The sequence below is a fragment of the Agelaius phoeniceus genome, chromosome 2 (genome assembly GCF_051311805.1).
Source record: "Agelaius phoeniceus isolate bAgePho1 chromosome 2, bAgePho1.hap1, whole genome shotgun sequence".
Classification (NCBI taxonomy): Eukaryota; Metazoa; Chordata; class Aves; order Passeriformes; family Icteridae; genus Agelaius; species Agelaius phoeniceus.
Genome location: NC_135266.1, coordinates 38974294 through 39001785, shown reverse-complemented (window position 1 = coordinate 39001785; position 27492 = coordinate 38974294). Strand labels below are relative to the sequence as shown.

Sequence of the window (27492 nt, the reverse complement as noted above, 5' to 3'; positions counted from 1 at the left end):
AGAAAGATTCATAGCAGGTGTCTTAACCATTAAAAACCCAAGAGCTACAAATTAAACATTGACAGGCAATTTGGGAACATCTAGCCATTCCTCACTTCTTGCATATAATGGTGCAGTAGAAGCAAAATTAATTGCCATGTTGATGTCAGCAAGATGCACAAAAGAAATGTCAATGATTAGTCAGTGAATGTTCCCACCAAGACACTGAATATGTTCAGACAACTTCTCTCCTCTTATGCAACTTATCCTCAGCTTTGAATCTCTGGAAGAGGCAGAGCTCAGCAATAAAGAGCCAAGAATAGGGATCCATCCCTTGTTTTGAAAGTGATTAGAGGTATAGAAATGCAACTTCCTGGTCACAGAAGATGTGGTCATTCTGTGGCGATGAAAGGTCTTAGCCAAGAGCACATTTCTCTTTGCACTTGCTCTGTGTCTATTTAGATAGATATTCAGTTCCTGAACAAAATGCAGTCTCATTTGCAGTTTTCATTTACCCACTAGTCTCAAGCTCCCTTAGTGCACTGCTTCCCTCTTTGAGTGACCAACAGCTTTAAGGGGAGTAAAGCAGCTCACACACCCAATAGAAAAAATGGCATTAGTTTTAGCAGGTCACCCTGCAGGACATTCATGCTGATCCTGCTCCCCATGTAGTCACAGTGCTGGAGGGCAGAGAAGATGAATGTGAGACCACAAAGAACCCAAGTCCTCCCAGATTAATGGTTTTATAAAAGCTTGGTATATTTTCTTAAAAGGTCTAGTGCTCTGTAAGAGGTGGTTGCCTTGCATGCCCAAACTTCTGAAGTTAGTCTGGCAACTGTTAGCAGAAGTGTTACTGCTACTGGAAGTCTGTGACTGTAATACTCCATCACAAGGACTTCATAATTGAGTTGCATTTTTTTAAATCAATGGAAAGCTACTTTAATGAATATTCCTAAGGTTTTTTTGTAAAGAGACAGTATCTCATGCAAATATTAGGGCAATATCAAAGTCAATGCCAGGACTATACAATGATTTAAACACTCTCTATATTGATAGAAGGGAGATGCTGTGGACACATGGAATTTTCAGACTACTGTATTATGTTCACAAATGTTCTTCTGTAGTTCAGCATTGTGATTACTAGATCAGCTACTAAGTTACCTTTAGAACACAAAGCTATAGAATAAATGTTAAAGCAAATTATTTTGATTTAACCTGTATGAGATCTCAGCTATCTAAGCAAATATAGAGCAGTCTGACCCAAGTCTTGGTCATGACTTCTGCAGTACAGGGCTTTTAAGGTTTGACCTCTGATACTTGACACATAAACTGTCATTCCATGGGACAAGTCCTGCAAAGATCTGTGGTTCTGTGGTCCTATCTTAGCTTTCCCTGTGTAGCAAATGAACTTTAGTGGCTTTATTAACCTACTTGTGAATTCAGATAATTTATAGGAGGTTGTAGAAAGGTGGGGTTTGGCATCCTCTCCAAAGCCACAAGTGACAGGACAAGAAGAAATGGCCTCGAGCTGCGCCACAGCAGGTTCAGGTTGTACATCAGGAAGAATTTCTGCACTGAAAGGAAGCATTGCAATGGCCTGCCGAGGAAAGTGATGGAGGCAGCATCCCTGGAAGGATTCAAGAAACTACTGGACACGTCCCTTAGTTCTGTGGTGTAGTTGATGTGGTGGGGTTCAGTCAGAGATTGAACTTGATGATCTTGGAGGTCTTTGCCAACCTTCATGATTCTATGATTGTGTAAAATTGTTCACTGACCTGTTTCCCCAATTATTTCAAACATGCACATTCAATGAGTGGGGTGCGTGAGACACAGAAACTGCATATTTCTATTTGTTATAATGTTGAAAACCTCTTTCATTTCAGCCCACTTCATAGCAAATGCTTATTTTTATTACAGTGATAGTACTAATGAAGTGACTTTTCATGGAATCAATAGCAAAATGTCAATGATTTTGATAGATCAGACCCAAAATAGCTGCCAATTACAGTACTCCAAATTTATTTTGAATGTGTTTAAAAATGTTTATCTCTGTTGAGGCAGTTGGGGAAGAGCTGCTTGCTATGTAAGCTTGAAAATTTATTTGTGCAACAGGAAATATAAGAGAAGAAAACCATGCATTATACATGGTTTCTGCTTTTCTGTTGTGGTGGATCAGGGCACGTTACACAGTTTAATGAAAACCATTAGAAATTTGTGTCCGAAAGTTACATATGGTGAAATAACTGTCCTTTATAAGGAAAGGCTTCAATGATGAGAAAATTTGTGGCATCTCCTCAAAAAAGGTGTGATTTTAAATGCCTGGACCCCAAAAACCAGCCTGGTATAAAGTAGTAGGACTGAATTTGTCTTAAGTAGTATAAATAAAAGTAGGGCAAAAAGATGCTGGATGCTTGCAAATTAATTTCATTTTTAAAAATGTATTTTGGACAGAAATCACACTCAGATTGCTCTGGTCAATAATTTCTAAAGCAATTTAAAGGAAGTTCCTGAAGAAACTCCTAAACTCTTCCATCACATAAACAGGAAGCTCACTTCCTAGGAAATGGCCATGTGTTTATCACCCCAGTTTTGAGCTTCTCAGCTGAGACCAAGGCTTTCAAAGGCAGGCTCCTGAGGCAATGCTTTTAGGGTAACAATCTACCCACCAACACTTGCAAAGGCTGATAATCTCCAATTTGGAAGACCAACCCAAAATCCTTGCCCAAGGTTAATAATGTCAGTCATGCTACAGGACAGTAAAAATCACTGAGCCCTTTTGATGTACTCATACAAATTCCCAGTGTTTCATAAATAAATCATACATAAACTAGTAGTCAGCAGCTTATAAATAATTTTTAAAATAACCTCATGTTTTGAAAATTTAAATAAGAATGACTGGAATGAACACTGAGGAAGATAGCCATAACAACTGATATTCAATGGAATAGTTGCCTATATAAATTAGCTCATAAGGAAGATGTTAAGAAATCTTTCGAACAGCCTAAGTTCAGCAAAATATGTTTATAAATATTATTTATTTATTGAAAAAACTTTAAAATTTTTGAGAAAGAAATTGAAAAAAGACTTTGAAAATTCTTTAAAAAATATGTCTTCACTTTTTGTTGTCCAGCTATGGTACCATGTTAATGTGTGAGAACAAGGAAGCAGAACAAAGCTACAAATAGAAGCCAAAAAAAAAACCCTAAAAAAAAAGAGGGGGCGGGGGAGGTAATTTAAATTATTATTTGTGGCAGTGGAATACATATGGTGAAAACTAAATTTAGATTGGCTGTGATCCCACATATCCCATTAATTTTGGCTTTCAGACACAGAAAGACTGTTTGAAGCAGCCTCAGCACAGTGGGGTCCTGGCCCAAGACACAGAGGTATCAGATGGGAAGAGTAACCATGCATAAATATTCATACTCATATATACAGCAGACAGGAAGCAATGCATATAATAATCCACACAGCCATTCTTCCATGTCCCTGAAATGTCTCTCTGAAATGTATCTGCATGAAGATCAGATATTTGTCCTTAATCACAACATTTTATTGTCTAACCGGGCACAAGAAGAGCTTATGCACTCCACTGCTGACAGGGAAGAAATTTGTAAGTGAAATATTAAGTTTAGTGTGAACAAAATGAATGGAAGGGTGATTTTGTATAGAGGCGAAGGAGGGGGAAAGAGAATGAATGTGCAGGTATGCAAGGGAACAATCTTTGATTTACAGGATATAGTTTTCAGCTTCAGAGAAAGAGTTAGTCAAGAGTATCCCTAAATTACAGTCAGACCTTGACTGGAAAACATGCTCAAAGAAATCTGTCTGCAAATTTTGCAGAAATCTGATTTTTTTTAATTCCAGTGATTGATCTGTAGGCTCAGTCCTCATTACACCACTTCTCACCTTACACCATTTCTCATCAGACCAAAAGCCTGAATTTTTTGTATGACGAATTTTCCTCTTGAAAAAGAACAAGGCAAGACTTTTTTTTTATTGTCACCTGGCATTCCACAACTGTGCCCCCAGTTGCTTCTGTAGCCTGATTGGCAACATGGGTGCTGGAGACCCATACCCTGGAAAATCTGTGTAGGGAGAAAAGTTCCCCCAGAAAAGGAATCCTGGGAACCCAGGATTCAAATTTCCCTATCAAAGAAAAGCTATTGCAACCCAGATCTGGAATTAAAAAAAAATCTGTACTCTATCACCTATCACCTTGCATTTGTGTACCAAACTGGGAGTCACCATGCCAAGTGAAGTGTCCCATGCTGTATTTGTCTGTGTACCAAACATGACCTGACAAAGAGGAAACTGGGCCTGTTTTACATACTACAGGCCTATCCACTTAAGTCTGTGTTCAGATATAAATGAGCACTATTAGAATTGTTCCATATGATCTCACATTTTAAAAAATCCAGATTAAATTATTCAGGCTTAATTGGTTATTCTTCCTAGTTTTCTTTGTTTCTGAAAAGTTGCCTAAATGAAGTATGTTAATGAAAGGTGTGCTTATCATTCTTGTGAGCTCCGAAGAGAGATTTTACTTGGGAAAGTGATAGAAGTGAGAATAGGAAAAATAAAGAAGCTGGAAAAACACAACTACACTGTTGTTTTTTTTCTCCAAGCTGGAAAAACACAACTACACTGTTGTTTTTTTTCCTCCTACCCCCCTACCCTTTCTTTCTATTTTGATCTATTGTATCCCACAACTTGATAAAAAGACTAAATTAAGGACAGTATTTGAAATTAAAATATGAATTAATTGTTTCATTAGGGTTTGCAGGTTCCATTCTAGAGTAAAATACACAACTGCAGTTTGACAAAAGTAAGCTGTGTTCAGGGTACAGTAAAAACCACAGTAATGTTTCAAGTGTAATATTGCAAACTACTACAAGTCAGTGGGAACACATTAGCTGTTTCTGACTGTCAAAACAAGACAAGCTATGATTCAAAGAAAAAATAGCTATTTTTACTACTGAAGTTCTGCAGTTGGCCCTAAGTTACAGGTGAGGGCACTATAAGCAAAAATAAAATCTTGGTACAGGCTAAATGCAGATACTTTTAAAGTGAAATATCTTTAAAAGGCACAATGAAAACATCCTCACTGACATTTCAAATCAAAGAACAGTAAATCTCAAATTGAAAGGGGTTTTCTATCTGGTATTTAAATACAATTATTTAGAGAACAATTGAAGCTTTTTGCTGTAAAATACATACTATATGCACATGCATATAGACATTTGAAGATAATTACCAAAACTCAAAATTCATATAACCAAACTGATGAAAATTTAAATCTTCTGCCCAGTGCACCTAGGTAGGGAGTGATCTGAGAGAAAACAATAGAAATAGAAATAAGATACTAACAGCAATAGAAATAACATACTAATTCAGATATTTTCCTCTATGATTATCAAACCTCACTTGATAACTTTGCAGGAGACCTGATATTCTAAAGTAGCTCTGTTTTTACTGAGTAAATGAGACTGCAGAGTGTTTCTATACTTTTTTCAAAAAGATATCTGATATAAAAAATACATCACACACTCAGAATTATTTGAAGTTTAAATGTTAGTATTTTCTTTTCTAAATTGCTAAATATGGTTTTAATATTAGAAACTAGTATCTTTCTGGTATTACTTTTATTTTGCAAATATGAAAGGCATTTTGAAAGACAGCTACCATGACTTTTCCATTAAATATGGAATTATTTCAGCTCAAAATACTTAATTGAATTGAGCAGAAAAAAAGGCCACATTTAGTCACTGATGTAAATGAGATTATTTTAAAGAACACTCAGCATCAAACTGTTCCTCTGATAGTGAAGAACTTTTTCTATTTAATTCACTAAGCACACAATTTTAAAGGTCAGCAAGAAATGAATAAAGTCTTTATTTAAAAGTTTTGAATATGGTTGGAATCTTGACCTCATAATAATTTTTTACAGTCTAAGATATGGAATAATGTAAATGTAAGACACTTTTTTAGAATGACTGGGTTGTTTGAAAACTGGGGTAAGAGAACTGAAGATGCTGGCATGTGCATGCCTAAGAGTGGAGTCTAATATATTTGACTCCCGTTGAGTAAAATTCTTAAAAATAAACAAAGACAAAAATGCCCAAGAAATGAAAGAAAAAACCTTCAAGAATATGAAGAAAGAAGAAAAAATAAGTAAAGAAAAAAAAATAGCTATATTCTCTGGGATTTTAAAACTCATGAGACTTCCAACAGTTTGCAACCTTGAGCTATTATTGCATTACTTTAATGAAACTATGTAAGCAGAAATACTCTGTAATGAAGAACTTCATGCAGAGAAGACAAATGGAAATATTTGACTCATTTACCAGAAGTCTGTTGTCTTTTGTGAAGCACTAGACATTAGTTCCAAATCCTAAGTTATTAAAATTTTTAACTAATCCAAGTTCTGCATGCTCTTTGACACTGGACTATCAAATGCCTAAATGTTTGGATCTGGCCCCACACTTAAAAATGATGGGATACAAACATAAACAAAGTCAGCTTGGCAAACAGAGGAACTCCCAGCAGGACTCAGTGCTGAAACTTGGGATTTCAGGCTGATTTTCCCATGCATCTTTACACTGCAAGAGCTAGTCAGCTCAAATTCTAGTAGGTCAAAATTCTAGCTGGGCCAAAACTACAAACTGTGTGCCTAAGTGGTTTGCTCAGTGCCTCCTTTATTCACAGCAACACTGGCAGAGCTGTCCAAGCCCAGGATGGTCCCCAGGATCCCAAGAAAGGGAGCAAAGTTGTCTGTTAGACACAGGGTGGGGGTGAGCAACAAGGAGGATGATGATGAAGATGCAGTCAGTACTCCCAGAACACTGCAAGGAGACACTTTTCTTCAGGAAATGAACTTTTCTAACATTTTGAAAGCTTAAGTACCTATAATGAGCCGGAGGACACAAAATAAAGCCAGTGATGTCACAAGAAGGCAAATGTAATTTTTCTTTCAATTCAGAGCAGTCAGGCTATCACCTCATGTTTCATATTTTGAGAGAAAGTGAGGACTACTTTCATGCACAAATATTTTAGGTTAAACCTCTACCACTTAGTAAGACTTTGATAATGTTACATTTGAGCAACTGCAGTCAAAACAGAACCACAAAAATAACAACGCAGTGTCTTGTTTTTTCATTAGCAAAAGCACATGCAATAAAAGAAAAATCACAAGCTGTCACATAAATTTCATCATTTAACAAAAATATATTCTCTTTCTTTTTTTTAATAGAAACAGGATGAATATAGATATTCATATGATCTATATTCCTTTCACAAAAGTAAATTTTATGGAATCTTCCATGCGAATGAAATTAAACAGTTGGTATTTATCAAACAAATTGTGAGAACGCTGTCTGGTAAAACACAAATTAAAATCTATTGCTGAAGTTAAAAATATCTATAAAAATGACTCTGATGGCACCTACCCATGTTATTTAAAAGTCTAAGTTCCTCCCAACAAAGAAGATAAGCCTGCTTTCTCACCTTTCTTCTTCTTCCACCATCCTTGTTACCACCAAAGCTGTTGCTGATGCAAGTCTCCTGCAGATCATATACTTTCTAGGGCCTTCAAATATCTATATACCTTATATCTATATATTACCAATCACCATTTTCCCAGTTTCAACTTTTTTTTACTCCAAAGTGGTAAAACTGTGGTTTTAAGTAATAATTTTAGATAATGCAATCCAACTTTGGCAATTTGTGATGGATGAAATTTAATTTTCATTGCAAATAATTTTAATCACGTTCATAACACCAAACAGAAAATCACCTATACTGTGTAAACACCAAAAAGTTTCCATCAGAGCACAACTAAACGAACTCTCTTCAAACAGGTTCAAAAATGTGGTATCAAACTGTGTTAGAAATAATTTATTTCATGAGGGACACAAAAATACTGGCTGTGGGAAAATGGCATAAACAGTTGAGGCTTTCAGCAATGCTCTGCCAATATCAATCAATGGCAAAGGGAGGAGAGCCTCGAGCTATAAGGACTGCTATGCCTCAGTTAAGAAACCAAATATTTTTGGAGATCAGGAGCCCACTGAAGGAAGTAATTAGCCCAAGAAATGGCTGTACTTATGACATGGATGTCTAAGTACTTCAGGGGAGAAATCTTTTTCAAGACTGCACACAGTTTGGAGTCAGCAGCAATATTTACCTAATACCAATGTAGATTTATGGCCAATGATCAAAAAGAAAAATACCATTTTCATGCTCTAGCATCCATTTCCAAAACCCTCCTGATACTGGTTCAGTCAGATTTACCTTATTAAATTTGTTTGGGATTTCAGGCCTGCATGACAAATAAAACTGAATTAATTTGTTGTCTCTTGCAGTGAAGAAAGCTACATGTGTAAGAAGAGAATATTTTTTTACTAAGCCAAAGCATTATCTTAGCAAGACTAAGTATGCATGTCATAATAACCCAATATTCATGCCAATTAGTGTCTGAAAAGAATTTCTGATTTTTAGGCTAAGACAAATATATTCTCACACATTTCTGCATGAGATAAATGAATTTAGTAAATGGCTAAAGTAGCAATGTGTTTATATATCATGACTTATAGTCTTTAAAAAAACTAATTGCCTTGCTTCCTCTGGATTTTACTCTTGCCCTAGCTGGGAATATAATTAAATATTTAACTTCACCTATTTATGCAACCACAGAAAACGAGGTACTTACTATTGCAAAGAAGACAAGAAAAGGGATTAAAGGTCAAATGTTTGTAGGCTGCATCCCAAATAATGACCAAGCAAGCACAGGAGAAAGCAAAAAAGCCAGAATAGGTTTGCATATCATTAATGAACTGCATTACATATTTTAAAAAATGTGTATGTGGGTGCACACTGCAGACAGATGACAAATCAATTCTTCAGGACAACTACGCATTATGATTCTTAAGTGCTAACAAATTCCAACAGTCAAGTACCACATTCACTTGAGATATGATGCTGATATCCCACAGATGAAAAATTATTAGCAAATTTTGTACCTGCACTTCCATAAAGAAGCTTAGAGGTTACATTTAAGATAATCAAATGCAACATATTAAATATCAACAGGTTCTTAATGGATTAAATTTATTACATTGAAAGGAAAGACAAATCCAAGAAGGAAGGGAATATTTTGATATATGGAGTGAAGCTTCATTGGATTATTCTTTGGTGCTTTTATATAGAAATTCATGTTTCCTCTAAAGTAGTGCTAGTCTTAACAAGTGATGTCAACTTTAAAACATGCCTGAAGAACAGAATGAGGCCTGGTGGTGAAACAATTTATGAAATGATGCATAAATAGCCTGTGCAGTTTCCCTGTGAGACTTGACAAAACATACTGGACTCTATCCAGACATCAAAATGTAATTAAGTATGATTTATTATGTATATTCATGGATTATTCACGTCTGAACACTTTGCTAGCTCCAAGTGCATCAGATTATTTGGCCCTGATCTAAAAAATATTTTAAGTGAAAAATCAAATTAGAGCAAGTTTTTCTGGAGGAAATAATTTTTTCTTTGTCTTTCTCTACACATCAAGAGCAATTAATAGTTTGAGATATTGCATTAGTGTTAGACCATTAATCTAAATATTTAAAATAGAGACAGATGGTGCCAATACAACACACAGTGTGGTCCTGCAGGAAAGAGAGCCTAACTATGGGAGCAACACCAATATTCCATATGTTCAGACTGGTGGAAAACAAATTAAACAGAAAATTATTTGGTCCCAACAGCAACAGAATTGCCACACTTCCTACCTGAACCAACAATTGTCAAACCAGTTCAAGGACCACCCCATGCCAAATCTCTACATTTTCATGCCTTTGTCAGGACACTTTTCAAAAACACCAAGAAATGGCTCCACTGAGCCAAGAGAAGCTCCATTTCCTCTCATTTCTAAAGATGAAAAATCTCTTACCTCTAAAATCCTGCCACATTAGTCTTAGCCTGTTGTGTTCTTGATCTAGTGGATTGCAATTTTCATTTAAAGAAGTGGCATATGATGATTAAGAAAGGAAGAGGTGCATTTTCCCCTTTCTCTACTGGGGGTTTGTCAATGTTCTGCAAATTTCAGTGTGGCTTAAACAACTTTTACAAGACTTTGAGGAAAAACACAAATACCACAGCCCACCCCTCCAGTACTAAAGGGGTTATCATTGGCCATGTGCGTGACAAACACATCACTACTATTTCCTTTTTTTAAAGTACGCCTGCATTAACGTTCTTGTGCACTGAAAACTCTTCCCTCCTCCAAGGTTTCATTTGGCCCTCCTTTTGGTGGACCAAATCAACAAATTCGAGACCCTTTAATTAGTCACATTTCTATGAAATTCTGTGTGGTACTAGCGCAGTGGGAGGGCAGTCACTGGCTGAGGCCACTGAGAAGCTCTTACAACACTAATATTTTGCTGCTTTTCATATCCTCCTATCAAACCCAAATAGAGGTGTTTGCAAATCCTATAGACTGTTTAGCTGTAAAAATGTGTTGGAAGAATGCAGAGAGGAAAGGGACTAAATAACAGAATTTGTTCTGGAATAAAAATGAATTCAGATGAGAAGGTTATTTAGGTTGAAAGAAAGACACCTAGTCAGCAAGAAAGTGTTGTAACAAAGTCTTAAGCAAAATGCAGGAAAACGATCTCTATTTCCAAAAGGAAAAAATAATGTAAAATTTTTTGTGTTTTACCTATTGTGCTATCTAAATAATATTGTCTAATTTTATTTATTTATTTGAAAATGCTTAGCATCTTGTTGCTATGGCAACAATTTGCTTTGCTGAGTGCATCTTTGTTAACATTCACTTGCTGTAGTAATGTTTCCATCACCATCTGGCAGTGACAATTTTTTTTGCTTGAGTGAAAATTCCTCTAAAGTATAAAAATCAGGCCAGTTATTTTTAGAAAGCTGACTGCCCCAGCTCTTACTGACTTTGCAGAGTTCCACTCAGAACTTCTGTAAATTCAGTCATGTGATATTGATAATAATTAAAGAAGGGGATAAGCAACAGTGTGAAGAATGATTGAGTTACAAAGCTGACCAGTTGTCCTTTTACCTTTGATAGAGAATGTTTAGTCTTCAATTTTTTTTCAAGAAGGGAGCTAAGCTGAATCATGCTTTAAAAACCACATACCCCATCTCAGCTCCTTTGCTTCACTAAAATTCATTGATACTAAGCAGATAGCAAAATGAACTCCATTATTGGTAAGATGTGATCCCAGAATATTGCATGAAGACTGGGAAACCCTCAGTTTCCATGGTAAATCATTTGACTCCAATACATTTAATAAGCATGTTTAACATTCCATACTCTGTGGGTCAAATTGAAATAATGTAATCACAGTTATTTACCCAAATAAATAAGGTAAGAACTCAGAGGAACAGCAAAAACTGGGTATATACTGACCATGATCCAGTCTGGACAAATACAGAAGCAAGAATTCTTTCAAACACAGGCCTCCCTTATGTCTACATTTTGACATTTCAGTAACTCTTCTGAATTCTCCTCTAATCCAGAGAACAATACAACTGTATCACAAGTATAAAATCAGTATTATTTTACTCTTAGAAATAAACTAAGTGCTACCAAATATTTATCATAACAAACTTCTTTGGTCATGCTTCTCTTTTGCAAATCTGGTTATTTGGTATATGTGAAGAGTGCACATGAAGTCTTTTTTCCAGATCACTCATCCAAGCATCTGCCACTGCTGATTTCTCCCTTCAAAGTCCAGAGCATAAGACCAGAGAGCTCTGTTCTGCTCCCTGCAGTGAACATAAAAGATAGGCTCCTTCATATGAAAAAAATTTGCTTTCCATGTGTGCTTATATACAGACAAATCTCTACCTCGGCGATGGTTTTTTGGCCCTGAAATTAAATGCTTTCAGCAAAAAAAGAAAAAATTGACAGTACATGAGAGGTTGATATTTGTAAACAGAGGAGACAGCAACACGTAGCTTGGCCAGAAATTTGATGGAAGAAATGTATTGATGGTCACAAAGGGAGAGTGGAGAAGATGCAATGACTTTTAAATTCTAGGCCTGTTCCATAAGGTTTGAAAGCTTTGTAGAACACCTATGTTTAAAACTGAGAATATTTAATGTGGGAACTTGAGAAAGAATCTGAAAAAGAAATCCAAAATCTTGAGTCCTGTGTTGCACAGTATTAAATTATTCATATTTCTCAGTAAGAACTCTGGAAGTTACCTTAGAGAAATTACTAAATGTATGGTTATCTTTGATGATTCAACATTTCTCAGGGTTGGTATCTCAAAACAACTCCCAAACAGCAATTTTACAAAATCTAGGTGGGTTTTTCATTTGTGTTTTGGTTTTGATTGGTTGGTTGGTTGGTTGGTTAGTTGTTTTTACATTGCTGCAAGCTTCCCCTATTTTACAGTGGACTATTTATTGGGTAAGGTTTTTTTAATATTTTTGAAGAAATACACTGTCAATTTATTAAACATGAGATGAGCTATTTTTTAAAAGACTGAGAAGGAAATTCACTATTAAATATATAGTTTCACTTTTTAAAGGAGGTTAACATATGCAAGATAACTTCAGAAAGGTCATAGTCTAAGAAGAAGACCATTACCACTTTCCTAACCAGAAAAGAGAATGATAGCTTGGAGTTCCTTAGACAAAAGAATAAAGTTTTTATTTTCTTCTTTATAAGGTAAAGAAATCTAACTTATATTGAAGACCATTAATTCTTTGTGTTACATATCATTATAAAGGGCATAGTTCTTTTCTTTGGGAAAAAGGCGATCTGTTGAAATGAGAAAAATTGCATCTTCTAGTCTCTTTTTATAGAGAAAATTTAATACACATATTTACACAGGCAGAAGAAATTATCTAAAAGTCACATGAACAAAACCAGCAGAACTCTTGGAGCTACATATTTCTTGAATGGATTTGTGAAATGATAATTTACGACACTCAAGCCATAAGAATGCTGTTAAGACAAGCCTCTAACTCTGCTCAGATTGTTAGGAAGGATCAGCTTCTGGTAGGGCCAATCTCTCTCTATTGAGCATGAAAAAGCAGCCCTGTACCTTAGTGAGGATAAAGGAAGCTAAGCTGAATCATAAATCTGTTTGTCAGTCATCTCCAGTACTGGTGGGCAGGTCAGACACAGCTTCACAAAAGACAGCAGGGCTGGAACATGAAGGAAGCAGTAGCATGAATATAAATGTTTAAAAATTATTTTTATTTTTATTAGCAGAATTAGACTGGAGTTAATTTCATAGATTGAGAGAATCATAAAATGGTTTGAGTTTGCTTCCCCACGCACTACAGGCTTGCCTCAAACTCAGGAAAACTAATATTCTGCTAATTCTCTTTTCTTGGGAAGTAGTAGCATAAGAAACCTGCTTCTTCTTTTTGGCTGATGTCTATTTTGTTTGGACATCAAGTCCATGACTAACAATTTTCTCTTCACAGTATCTCCAGAATCCCATCTCAGAGTTTAATAAGAGAAATCTCTTCTCTTACTACTGCTAATGAGAATTATAAATAGCTTGAAAAAGGCAGGCAAAAAGTGGATGGGCATATTTACAAACTTGTTATAGTAACTTTAAACTAAAATGTCTGAAGCAGTGGGCCAAAAATTATTTTAAAGGTAACAATCAAATTATAAAATAAACATAATATATTTAGCATAAGGCAAGAAAATTTTAAGCTATGGTGAAAGAAAACCAGACAAAAGTATATATCAGCAGCTAAATAGACATCAGCATAGGACTCCTATTAATCTGATTTGTTATACCAGAACAGCAGTTTTCAGGTACTGATGCAATTCAAACCATGACATCTTTCTACTTTACACTGTAAAAATTCAAGATGACTGAAGAACTAGAATTTCTTTTCAAAATGAACTTCATACTATAAGTATTCAGTCTCAAAACATACCCTTCAGTATTCTTAAGAGCTCTATTTCATTACATATAACGGAAAAATTATGAGAATCTAGCAAATGGTAGAAAATACACCCACACAACTGCTACTAAGTATTTATTTATGCCCATAGGAACGCGTTACTTAAAAAGGGTTTTTTATTCTTAGCAAAATATGTAACTAATTCACCACATTAGGAGCATTGTTGCAAAAATTTTTATGCAGAAAACAGCAAATACAAGACTGACATGCTGCAACATATATTTTTCATTTATAAATCAGAAAAAATGGATACTGGTGTCTTTGCTGCTAGCACAGATTTCTAGGTGATGCAGAGTTACCAAGGACTCTCTACAAGTCCCCAAGTACCACTGTTCCTCTTCACTGCAAGTAGTACAAGAATGACTGCTCCACACCTGTTCCCATTACAATATCATTCATCCACATGCCAAGATAAAGATATTATGTACACCAGTATAACCTGGAGGTGGTGGCCCCTCCACTCTAGGCCAAGAAAAACTCTTGAAATTAAAATGAACAACATTTTAGTCTGCATGGACAGATGATTTTTTGAATTACGTAGATGAATCACAATCCCATTAAAAAAAAAAGGAAGAAACCCAAGCCTTCTGCACCCAGCTCAACAGAACTTAATTGACAGTAATTATTAATCCTTTTGAAACTTTTAAAGTGCCATTATTGTTGACATCTTAGTAGCCCATGCACTTTCTATCAAACAGACAGCTCTATTCAATATGTGTCATGTCTAGGCAATAAAGTAATCCTGAAAATTAATGATAATGTTATGAACCTCAGAATAAAAGCAATTAACTTTTTTTTCAAAATACCAATGGTACAAAACCTCTAGATCTTAATTAGTTCTTTCTCATCTTATTTCATATTTTTCCACAATATACAGTTATTATTTAATTGAAATATACTTTGGGGATTCATTTTCCATCATGATGGAGTAGTTTTGCTCCACGTTGACAATGTCAACTTGTCTGGGAAGAATCCCTCCACTGAAAGTCTGAATTTCCTTGCATTGGGTTTGTGTAGCCAGGTTTTAGTAGCTGGGAAACACAGGGGTGGCTTCTGTAAGGAGCTGCCAGAAGTTTTCCCCATGTCCAGCAGAGCCAATGCCAGCTGGCTCCAGGATGGACCCACTGCTGGCCAAGGCTGAGCCCATCAGGAATGATAGTAATGCCTCAGTGATAAAATATTTAAGAAGGGGAAAAAAGTATTGTGCAGATGTAATTGCTCTCTGAGAAGAGAGAAGGAGAGGAACAGCCCTGCAAACACCAAGGTCAGCGAAGAAGGAAAGGGAGGAGGTGCTCCAGGTGCTGGAGCTGAGATTCCCCTGCAGCCCATGGTGAACACCATGGTGAGGCAGCTGTGATCCTGCAGCCCATGGTTGCCAATGGGAGTGCAGAAATCCACCTGCAGCCTGTGGGGGAGCCCACACTGTAGCAGGTGGATGCCGGAGACGAGGCTGTGAACTCATGAGAAGCCCATGCTGGAGCAGGCCCCCATCTGGGACCTGCAGATCCATGGAGAGAGGAGCCCATGTTGGAACGAGTTTCCTGCTAGGACTTGTGATTCTGTGCCCCATGATGGGGCAGCCTTTTCCTGAAAGACTGCACCCTATGGAAGAGTGATCCACATCAGAGCAGTTCATGGAGAACTGTTGGCTGTGGGATGAAGTTGTGTTGAAGAAGTTTGTGGAGAATGGCTTCTTGTGGGAAAAGTCCCACGCTGGAGCAGGGTAAGGACTCCCCTCCCTGAGCAGTGGCAGGAACAACGTGTGATGAACTGACCATAACTCCCATTCCCCATCTCCCACCACTGCTTACTTTTCATTGTCCTGCTATGATTTTGTTAGTAATAAATTCAATTAATATCTCCAAGTCTGTTTTGCCTGTGATGGTATTTGGGGAATGATGTCTTCTGGTTCTAAACTCAACCCATGAATCTCTTATAATACTTTCTCTCCCCTGTCCAGTTGTGGAGGGGAGTGACTGAGAGGGCTCGGTGGGTGCCCAGTATCCATCCAGGGTCAACCCACTACATTCCTCTTAAATTGACCAAGCAGAGAGAGATCACACAAAATCCCTTTATTTCTATTTTCACAGTAGAAAGAAAAGAATTATCTTGATCACAGGCGTTGGGTCAGGCCATAAACAATAACATGCTGAGGATTAAAGTAATCCACTATAACATGTTTTTCTCACAGAAAAAAAAAATCTGTTTTACTGAGTATCAGACAGATAAAATTTATTTTACCTTTTCCATTTAGTTTTTTGACACACGATCTGTGCAGATCAGTTAATGTACAGGATCTGATCCCTTATGTACTGTTACCAAGAGAAGTGCACTATGCTGTTGAGAATTTACTGTGTTCTGTTCTTGTTTTCAACTGAAATGGAAAAGCTTTCCTACCATCACGGTGAATACAAATGCAGCTCTTGTTTCCTAATTATCACAGCTATTCAGACCTTGAAAATATGACTTGTTTTTGCTGTAGCTGTACTGTGCAGATCTTAGGGGTGTCATAGAAACTAGGAATGATTCACTGAGAAGGCATGTTCCTTCTCAGTCAATAGTGAACCAACAATCCAGAACAATGCAAAGAAAAATTGGTCTAGTGAAGATTGTATCTTCCTTGAAACAAGTTTTTGACACATCATTTGCTTTTCTCTATTCCTTTTGATTACTAAATTCAAGAAAGCATTTTCCCCATAATTTTTTTTTTGCTATGGCTCTGATGTTTTATGTATCTCTCTGATAAGCAGCTTGTACCTTTTTAACAAGAGGGAAGAAATTAGAACTTTATGACAGAAAAAATCTCATAAAAACCTACATCAAATGACAATGACTTTTTAATACCTTCCGCATTTTTGAGTGAAATGTTCAAACACTACACAACACAGTACTTTTTAAAGTGTAGAAATAGAAACAATACAATTTCTCTGCCTACTAGCAATCTTGTTTAACAAAAATGATTCGTTTACCTCTAGATAATCTGTACTATGCCTAGCTGAGTACCATCACAATGTGTCATTCAAAGATTCCGCAAATAGAATTTAAGTTTACAACATTTTGATGAAACTTGAACCAGAAAAACAGGCAGTTTTCTATCATCTCTATAGCATTAGCTTTTCAAAAAGATAGCACAGTCTGTGCATGTAGCTGATCTTAGTTTAAATAGGATGATTACTCTTTCTCCATCACAGCTGTTTTCTCCAAAATCCCCAAGTACAAGCCTGTTAAATCTTTTTGAAGATGCTGGATGACTAGAAGACTTAGAACCTGGTCAGTTTAAGTTCAGCCAATTTGTGTCCAAGAGTAAGCACAATCTGATTCACTACCTTTGTGTTGTACGTAATATTTCATTGGCATTCTTTCTTAAAACACTGCAGGCACTTAACTAACAAAAACTGGGAAGATGTGTTTTTAGAAAAAGCAGCAAATAGCAGTACAAGGTATCATCATGTGATTGAGAAAATTCTGCTAAGACTGGTAGGTAGGGAGAGACAAAGGAGAAAGGGAAAATTACATACCACTATTTGTGTTTGTTGTAGTCCTCCCTCTTCTTCCACCCTACAAAACAAGATCCCATACAGCAAGCGTTATCTACCTACTAGGAAGCAGGAGGCAAAAAGACTGTCAATCACAGGGGTATTACATACAGAAAACTTCCACCCTTTCTCCCCTTTGCAGTCCATAAAAAAAAAAAAAAAGAAAAAATAATAGAATAAGGAAATATTCTATTATGGAAAAAGCATAATATAAAAAAGGGGAAAGAGGGAGGAAGATAGGATGGCAGAAAACAAGACTATGATAAAGACAATTACTAGTATGTAATTTAGACCTTTGTAATTTCTGTCTCCTCCCATCCTATAAAACAAGATTCCATACAACAAGCAGAAGTGGTAAGAAATGAAACTGGGAGACAGGATTGTCTAAATTGCCAGCCTGAAGAATTCTTCAATCAAATTATGTCTTAAGCACCAAGTCTTGATCAAATGATTGAATCTCAGCTTTGCATATAACAAATACTGCTACTTCAGTCCTTGGTCTCGAAGATTGAAATGCTTCCAGTGGGCTACTTATGAGCAGGTACATGCCAAAGATTTTCTGTACCCAATTGAGTATCTTCATAGCACTGCTTATTTCTAGCATTACTAAAAGCTTTCTTTCTCATGGAATGAAACAGACCTCTTCTTCAAATGAGTGTGATCAAGGTCAGGGGTGATACAAGGACATCTGATGGCTCTTAAGTGACCAAGAGGTAAAGCAGTTAATGTGTAATGCTGAAAACTTAAGGAGAAAAACACATACAGCTCATCTGGAAGTAGTTAGTTCAGAAAATAATGAATTCTGACTCCAGTGACTGTTTGTGTAGAAGGAAATTATAGGGCTCAAAGAAACTTTTTTATGTTGAACACTTGGAATATCCATATTTTGAAATAAGGAATATCCTTGCTTACTGCCAAGGCTGCATCTTGAATACAGCAGGCACAGAAATTTCTTGAGCATTAAAAAGAGCTTTTTGATGATCTTACTGGAAGGAGGAATTAACACCCAATCAGAGATTACTTGATAACAAAACGGTCCTAAAATAAGAGATCTCAACAGATGTAAAACAGTGTCAATGCTTAAAAATGTAAAGAGAAACTAATGCTGCAACTATAAGACAAATAGGATGTAATTATTACCAGAATTGTAGGTAAGTTCAAGGAGATTGAAAGAATATATTTTGAAATACATTCATTTCTGCAGCAGGTTATGGCACTGCTTTTATACGCATTTAAGTAGGCAACAAAGCCAAGAGAGGAGGAGAGGGCAGATTAGATATTCATGCAATCACTGGTCAAATATTACAACAGGACAAGCATTAGAAAGGAAGTTTCCTGACATGTTAAATAAATGTATCTTCTAACTGCTAGTTCTGGATCATAAATTACCTGGTTTCAAGAAAATCAGAAACCATTCTTCTATATCACTTCCCATAGCAGTAACAGTTTGTTCACTAAGCTATAGAAACTGGAATATAGTTAAGCTGTACACTTTGAAATGTTACAGTACTGGGAAGCTTGCAAACTTTAGAGACTGATCTTTTTCTTAAATGACCTTTATAAAAATTTTACCTACGCAAGATGCAAAGGTTTCAACATAAAAAATTAAAATTCCTCAGCTCCTTATGAAATCTCCTTTAGAACAATATAATTAAGTCACATGGAGTCACATGGAGTAGAGGGAAGGGCAGGAAGCAAGAGGGAACAGCAGTATGATGGAAGAAGCAAAATCCAAGAGAAGACAACATAAGCTGGTTCTTCTCAATAGTAAACCCAACAGAAGAAAACCTTGAGGCTGGCTGAAGATAAATAACCCAATCTAAAAAAAATAATTAACTTAGAATCAGAGAAACTGTGAGAAAACAGAAATGTACTGCCATTCTTGGAAAAAAGAGGAATTAAACTATAAAGCAAAATAAATTACATATTTGCCTTATGGTAGCTAAAAAATAATCTGTAAACTTCTATTTCCATGTAGCAAAGTGAAGATACTTGTTGATGACAGTCAAGAAAACTGAAGAGCTACAGGTCACAAGAGAACAAAAGAATGCAGCACTACCAGATGATCCACTGGGTTAGGGAATACAAGGCAAATTGGGCCCTATAGATGCTCCAAGTAGCAGGCAAATGATACAGCCACTGCAATACCCAGCAATTTCTGGCTGCCCAAATCTGCCACTCATGTCTGCTTTACCTGAACCATCAACCATGCTCAAATGATCTTTTCACAAGGGCAGGCAAACAAAGGAAATGCCTTTAAACTGAAAACCAGCAGGTTTAAATTTCATGTTAGGAAGAAATTTTTCACTGTGAGAGTGGTGAGGTGCTGGGATGAGCTGCCCAGAGAATTTGTAGATGCCTCATTCCAGGCAGTGTTCAAGGCAAGCTGGATGAGGCTTTGAGTAACCTGGTCTAGCAGAAGGTGTTTCTGCCTGTGGCACGGGTGTTGGAACTAAAGAATCTTTAAGCTCCCTTCCAACTCAAACTATTCTATTACTCTGTGATTCTATGATAATATAGATTGCTATGCAGATCCAGAGAACACAACACTTCTGCCCTGCTACCTGCTACAGAATTTTTTTTCCAGAGAAGAAAGGCAGAAATTCAAATAAGGAGTTTCAATGAAACCCAAAGCATGGGGTTGCACTTCTGACTTTATGTCTGCGGAAGCTGTTTTGACCCTACAGGCTTCTGGAGTTCCAGTCAAGTCCAGCTTATACACATCAGCCACTGAAGACAGAAGACAGCAGGCTTGGATTTCCCTTGGGAGTTAAAGCTTTGCTCCTTCAAACACTTTTTATTCAGCAGCAATAATCTTCGTAGACCCAGCAGTCAGACTGCATCATCTTTATATGCAGTTTGCTGTCAGACACACGCTGCCTGTTCAGATTAATTGGAGTAAAGCCTGCCCAGAGTACCCAAGGAGGCCCAAATCTCACAGCACAGAGCTGGTAATATGAGCATAATGCTCTTAGGCCCGTAAACTCTGCACTTAGTCATCCTCATTCCAAATAACACATATGATTTTCTCACCAGAAAGATGTTAATGGCCATGACGACAGAGAGCACATTAAGAGATGTTGTTCACTTGTGGTATTGGGAAGACCCTTTGGAATGAAAAGTTTGCCAAAAAATATTTAAGCAATTCCTACAGTGCCAAATTTGTACTTTAGTGAAAATCATCAAAACGTTGATTTCAATTAAACATATTTTAACTAACGTGAAATACATAATTTCTTTTGTATAATATATCATAAATATTTAATATATTAATATATATAATATATTATATATATTGTATATATTGTATATATTATATATTATATATATATAATATATATTAATAATATATAATACATAATTTCTTCTTTCTCCTTCAGAAAAAATGCTTGATCTTAAGCAGCCTTGCTGAAGTTGCAGAAGTTTCATTGGTTGCAGTGATTTCATCATACAAAAGATATAACATTGGAAATACCTGCTGAAAAACTGTACTCAAAGTCTGAATTGGCTATTTTTTGGTGCTAAATATCATAACCTAAAGAATTTTGAAAATTCATCTAGAAATCCGTGAAAATATTATTTTTTTTTCCCTCAGAAGAAAACTATCCCATTTGTAAGTTCCCCTACCAATCTGCAAAGCAATTGGGTTTTTTGGTAAAGTTATTTTTATCTGTGTAAATATAATTATTTGAAGAACAGGTCCCACTGGTCCGCATAGCACCAGCCACAATGCTGGATCAGAAGCAGGGAGTACAGACACAAAAAGCAAGGAATCTATTTCTGTAGGAGGGACAGTCTTTTCTAGGTGGGACACGCTCTGTTTAGCAAGTGGTGAATGTGCACAGAATAAAGAGTTTGAAGTGAATGCCTATTTTAAAAAGAGAATGACTAAATAATAAGAACAGTTACAAAAAGACCACCTTTTGGGCAGAGAAGATGAAGGACACTTATACTGATTGTAAAGAACACCTCAGCTGCCAGAATACTTGGAGGGGGAAGAAATACAAAGGAAAAGACCCAAGGATCATAAAAGGACAAAAAAAAAAAAAAAAAGGCTGCTGACAGATCATTTCATGGAAAAAAAAAAGAAAAAAAAAAGAAAAAGCAAAAATTGAAATTTCTCAGAAAATCTGAAAAGATGCTGTGCTCAGTAATATCTGCAGCCTGAATTTTAGCATGAGCATTACCAGAAGACATACATCTGAAAATAGCATTCAAATACTGGAACTTCTGTTTTCCTTGATAGTCTGTTTGGGAAAGGAGGAGGAAAGATTTTTAAAAGTAGAAAACAAAAAGGAAAAAATTACCAAAAACACTAACGAATGAACCCTGGAACACTAAGGAGTAGAATGAGGAAATGAGACAGCTCCTACTAACTGACCACTCTGCCAGCATGTCAGTGATATTGGATATTTCTGTGGCAACATGCAGTGCTCACAGATAGAACAAAGTCATTTCCACACTACTGCAAGAGACAGGCAACCTGTGACACATGAGCAAATAATGTTGACAAAAGTCTGAATATGTTTTTCCCCCTCAGGTACCTTTAAGGCATGTACAAGAAGAGATACACCTCATGCCTGAGCACCATGTTGTTTTTTGAAAGCCAAAGCCTTCAGCTCAAAGCCCAAGTGTTAAGAGAGCCAGTGGGCTAGTATAGAGTGCAACTGAATTGTTTCCACCTCCCACTATTCAATTTTCTTTGTTTCCTCATTTCAAATTGGTGGAGCTATCATTCTTGTTGTGAGGAAAGTTATTTTGTGGGCCAAAGTAAGAAGCAAGGTATGAAAATTAAATTAAGATAAACTGTGAAAAATAGGACAGAAAATGTCTTTGGTTAAGGTTCACCTATCTCTGGAAGATGAGTATAGAGTTCAATCACCACACAATAGCAGCATTTTAGATGTTGGAAAGACATCTTAGATATTTTTCCTTCTGTAAGAAAGGAAGGAAAAAAAGGGAGAAAATATATACTAGATGAGAATATGGAGTTTGTTTTTCAGGCCTTTACTCCTATAAGAATGTTACTCAGAAAGTAAAAAAAATATAAATCTAAAAATATAAATCTACTAAATGTATATTTATATCAAATAGACCAGACATTTTTCAGACACATTTTAAATGGGTTTCATGAGACCACATACTGTGTTTCTCCAGAGTCTTTTCATTTTTTGTTATCTTTACAGTGAAAATAAGGGTTGATAGATTCTAGAATGGGATTTAGTGTACAGGCCAGTTAGGCTTGTATACTCATTAGCTCACTATAAATGCACATATTGGAGCTTACAATGAACTGCAGATATTTCTTTTTTTTTTTTTTTTTGAAAGGTAACTAACCTCCTCTGGCTCAACAGCCCCCATAGAACAACCAAAATTACCCTGTATGCGCATAACAGCTCAAAAATTGCAATATAAATAATAATTATTGTCTAGTCACCACAATTAATCACTCACTGCACTGTGGACAGGCAATGTGTCAAGCAAATACCAGCTGTAAAAATGCAGCCATATAATTAAATGAGTTAATTTCATTTATAAATGAGCACCTTTTGCTCTCCCAAGTTTGCTTCATAAACAATTAGGGTTTCATAATATCATGTTTTTTGTTAAAAAAACTATTTTTACATGAAGAAAATTACATACAAGATTGGAAGAAAAGATAGCATGAACTTCTAGGATGTAAGCACTGCAGTTAAATGCAGATCTTATGGGACATGGTCATGGGAACCAAAGGAAAACCAGAAACTCAGAAAAGAAATAAATATTGCTCTACTAGGCTCATACAGTAAATACTAGAATAACACCATATTGCAACTAAGCTCCATTATATTTCCTGCACTGATCTATTTAAGAGAGATGCTGCTTCAAGGAAGGATGTCATTCCCCAGTTGTATGGAAGTTAGAGCATGACAGCCCACTTTGCTTGGTTCTGCAGCACACAGTGCATTTCTGACCTGGAACTAGGCCTTGGTGGTACTACTACAGTACAAGTAACATGTCCAACCATACAATTTTTATATTGTTTTGTAACATGTCTAACTATACAATCTTTGTGCAAAGTTGTTCAGCTGTGGCTCTTTGTCCATCATTTATTTGGAAAGATTACTTGAGTTTTTGATTCCACAGCAAGATAGAAACACTTGTGATATTTTGACTTTCTGGCAATAGAAACATACTTTATTGTGTGTTTGAGAATATGCAATAAATTATTAGCTTTCCAATGTAAAGCAGAAATCTAAATGTGAATCTGATAAAATAATTATAATACCACCCCCAAATTTCTGTGAACAATATACAATGGTCATCAAGAAAGATAAGAGAAAATCTTCTAGAGAAAAGATGCAAAGGCTGCTATAAAACAGAAAAGCAGGAACATGTGATGAGAAGATAAATGTTTGTACATGTTGGTTTTACATGAAAGTCAGCAATGTTAATGACAAGATACCCAACCTGGAGGAGAAAGTCTTATTCCAAGCTACGCAAGCTGAACTCCCATATGAGCAGAGTGAGGACTCACATTTGGAGGAGAGAAAAGAATTGGAGACAACAGAATAACAGAATAGTGTGTGTGTGTGTGTGTCAGGGGGAGACTAACATCAGAAGAAACTAAAATAGAAGACAATTAGCAGATGAGGGAAGCAGACATTTAAAAGAGCTGAAAATAGATTTTAAGAAACTATAATTAGTCTCAAAAAGAAGAAATACATGAAAGAAACATCCACACAGTAAGTAGAGAGCAGAGAAATAAATTACACCTCAACATCTTTCTAAAAATCTCAGTTTCCTGTAGATCTCACTAGCACATTGACTGCCAAAAATAGCTTTAGAACCTATAAAAATACATTTATGTGTTTAGACACACAATTAAATGCTGAAGGTTGTAGAACTGCATTTGAATACTGAGGTCTTTCTGTATGCTTTGATAATTCACTCTAACATGTAAGAACTGGGCTGTTTTTTAACTTGTAACCCTTCCCAAGCACTAGAATATGAGCTAAGTTGACCAATATCAGTTGTAGAAATGTTGATTATGTCCCCTCAGTACATTGCTAGCTTACTTTGTCTTTAAAGTATATTATGTGCTGAAGCAATAAGAACACATTACGTTGGTCTGTAACAGCTTGAATCCAGAGCTGACATTTTGTCCAGTCTGCAGATCAGACAGCTGTTGAGTGGTACCTAACCTGCATCAGCAATTATTTTTATGTGTCCAACACATTGTGCACAATGACAAATGTCTGGTTTGTTTCCTAATCTATTTTATTTTCATTCCTTGTTCTTCTACTAAAAAAACCCTCAAGAATGAGCTCAAAAGGAAAGAAAGAAACTCTAAACTCCATGGAAAATTAAGTATTTATGTGCCTTTTGTACATTTTAAAGCCCCTTTTCACACTAAGTATTACTCACACTTTGTAAGTTGTTGTAACTTGCCACATAGACTAACAATTAAAGACTAGATTTGTGCACATTCACTTGGCCCTGTTACAGTTCTCCAGTAAGTGAATAAATGAATACTGACCTATCTCCTCGACATGATAGTCTGAAAAAAAAGCCATTAAGAAATTCTTTGTGGATAATTTTTGTAATTGCCCAGCTTCCACTCAGGTACCATAAAAAGATTTTCCAAAATGCTTAGCAACGGACATATTTAGCATATTCCAAAAAAGCTGATGCCTTATTTTGATAGCTATATAAGATTGAAGTATTTTGCCAGTGTTTTAGAAAAAGATAAACCTAGTTTAGAAAAACTAATCTTCTTCCATTGACACCAAAAGTAAATCACCTTAATGTAACTGTAATTAATTTGGACCTGAAAAATATTTCCAGCATGATGTCCAGCTCTGCAAACATGACAAGTGGAAAAATTATAAAGCCTGCTACACATACTCTTAACTTTGTGAAATAATAAGGAAGGACAGTATAAAACTTAATCAGATTAAGATGCAAAGCAAGAATCTGCTTACCTAAATGTACTCAGAGCTTCTGAAATAGAAAGTATATTTACCAAGTGAATAAAGCATTAAAGCTCCTAACATGTAAAACAAAAGAATCATGTGGGTTAAATACTTTATTACCCTGGTCTGATGGAAGATTTTAATTTCCTTACCAGATATCCTTCAAAAGAGTATAATTTGATCTGGCTTCATATCCCACTACTGAATATTTCACATAAAAAGTTTTGAATGGATTTCCACCTCAAAGAATTTCAAAATTTTGCAGCAAATTAGGCAAACATGACTGAATTTCACTTCGTATCAGTCAACATGGTAATCATACATATGATAAATTTTCTGCAGCAAAACTGCCCTAAGAAAGGCTATCCATATTCTCACAAATGAGCCCCAAGATATATGTCAGAGCCTCCCTGACCTGTAGCACTGCTCCTGCCAAGCTGCACATCACTAAGCAATGGATAACACCCGGGAATGGCAGAGTTAGCGCACCTGTGCGTGTGCAGTGTGTGCTTTCCCTCTTACTTCTCACACATGAGCATTGTTTATAGAGCAGGGAACATGAACAAAGAGCCAGGTGATGTGCAGTAGTGTAGGAAATGGGATCTGTCACATCACAAGTGTCTGAAGCCAGCAGTGTCTCCCACCAATCCACCTGTGGAGGTTCCTCAGAGGAACATAGGACAGACATTTTTAAGGATGACAGTAATCTCCATTCTTGATCTCTGCAACAGTTGACAGTCAGGGAGATCCTAGGTCAAACTGTCCAGTCTTCTCCAAATTTCTGCAGCAGACTGATATTCAATTGGACAGGGAAAAAATCTGCTCAAATGTTCAAATTTCTGATGTTATCCCAAGATCATTATGGAATATTCTGACTGTGGCAAGGACTCAGAGCTGCATTTAATCCAGCATTATGCAATCACCAGAGAGGAAAATTAATCCCTGAACAAAGCAGTTCAAGGGAAGCAGCACTGGGTACTGCAAGGAAGAGGATATGCTGAACGAGCCAGCAAATTGAAAGAGTTGGAAATTGAAGGGTTCCCTGCAATATCTGTAGGGCTCTTAGCACTTCCCAGGATGAGTTGTTGAGTCTTCAATTTAAAGAAACCTCTGAGAGTCTTAGAGGGTTTAGAAAACAACAGCACTTGTTCTGTTTTGCCATTTTCATCTCAAAAGATGTAACGTAACCTGGAAAAAAAGAAATCATACCATCCAAAAAAGTAAAATATCTAATTTAATGACATCAACACCTCAGTCTGGAATACTGTAGCTAAAAAATCGTAAATCAAAATTCTTCCATTTTAAAGGTGATTAAAAACACAAATAAATATAAAAATTTTGTAAATAAATACAGATGGACACTTACTTCAATCCGAACAATTGGGTTGTAGCCAATCAATCACACACACATCCATTAGAACTAGGAACTTGTCTTTGTAGTGTGAAGACAAACTAAATCCAACACTTAAGGGAAAAGTAATATTGACACTGAAGTACAGCTGAGAACTTTAGCTGACATCTTAAATGCTAAATCTCACCACCACCACCCCCTGCTGATGCAAAAGGAACCTCTTCTGTACTTACCCATATGCAAGGAGTTATAGTAGGATACAGTAGGCTGAAGGTTCAAATTAAAAATCCTGCATGGATACTCACTATGTATCATCACAGTTAACCCCTAATTATTAGGAAAATCAAGAGGATAAACACCAGAAAATTATGAAAGAATTGCATCTAAATTTTAGGGTTTTAATCATCATATTTGACATCAAATTTAGGTCAATAAATGAACAGGGGTTTTTTACCAACAGTATTGCATCTTAATCAATATCTTGCACAACAAGCCACAGTTTCAGCACACTCTCTTTATTTCAGCAATTTTAAAAATGCAGTGTAAAATATAGTTAAATTATTCTCTAATATCTTTGGCTCTGGGGAACAGAAAGCTTCCCAATTCTACCCAGTTAAAAAATTTTCACTAACTTCTACATGAAAATAAGCTTTCCAAATCTTACTGAAGTTTTCTCATGCTACTAGGAAATTCTTTGAATATATTAAAG

At 36.1% G+C, this 27492-nt stretch overlaps 1 protein-coding gene across 3 annotated transcripts in view; it reads right to left on the bottom strand.

Annotated features, from left to right (window-relative positions):
* The window catches only part of FGF14 (fibroblast growth factor 14), a 380035-nt gene that overhangs the window by 141524 nt on the left and 211019 nt on the right, over positions 1–27492 (bottom strand). The window contains exon 2 of one of the 3 annotated variants that reach the window (XM_077173514.1): positions 17460–17499. The exons of the other annotated variants lie outside the window; for them this stretch is intronic. The gene's annotated coding sequence lies outside the window, so the exon portion shown is untranslated. The remainder of the gene's footprint in view (positions 1–17459; positions 17500–27492) is intronic. 3 annotated transcript variants of the gene reach the window in all.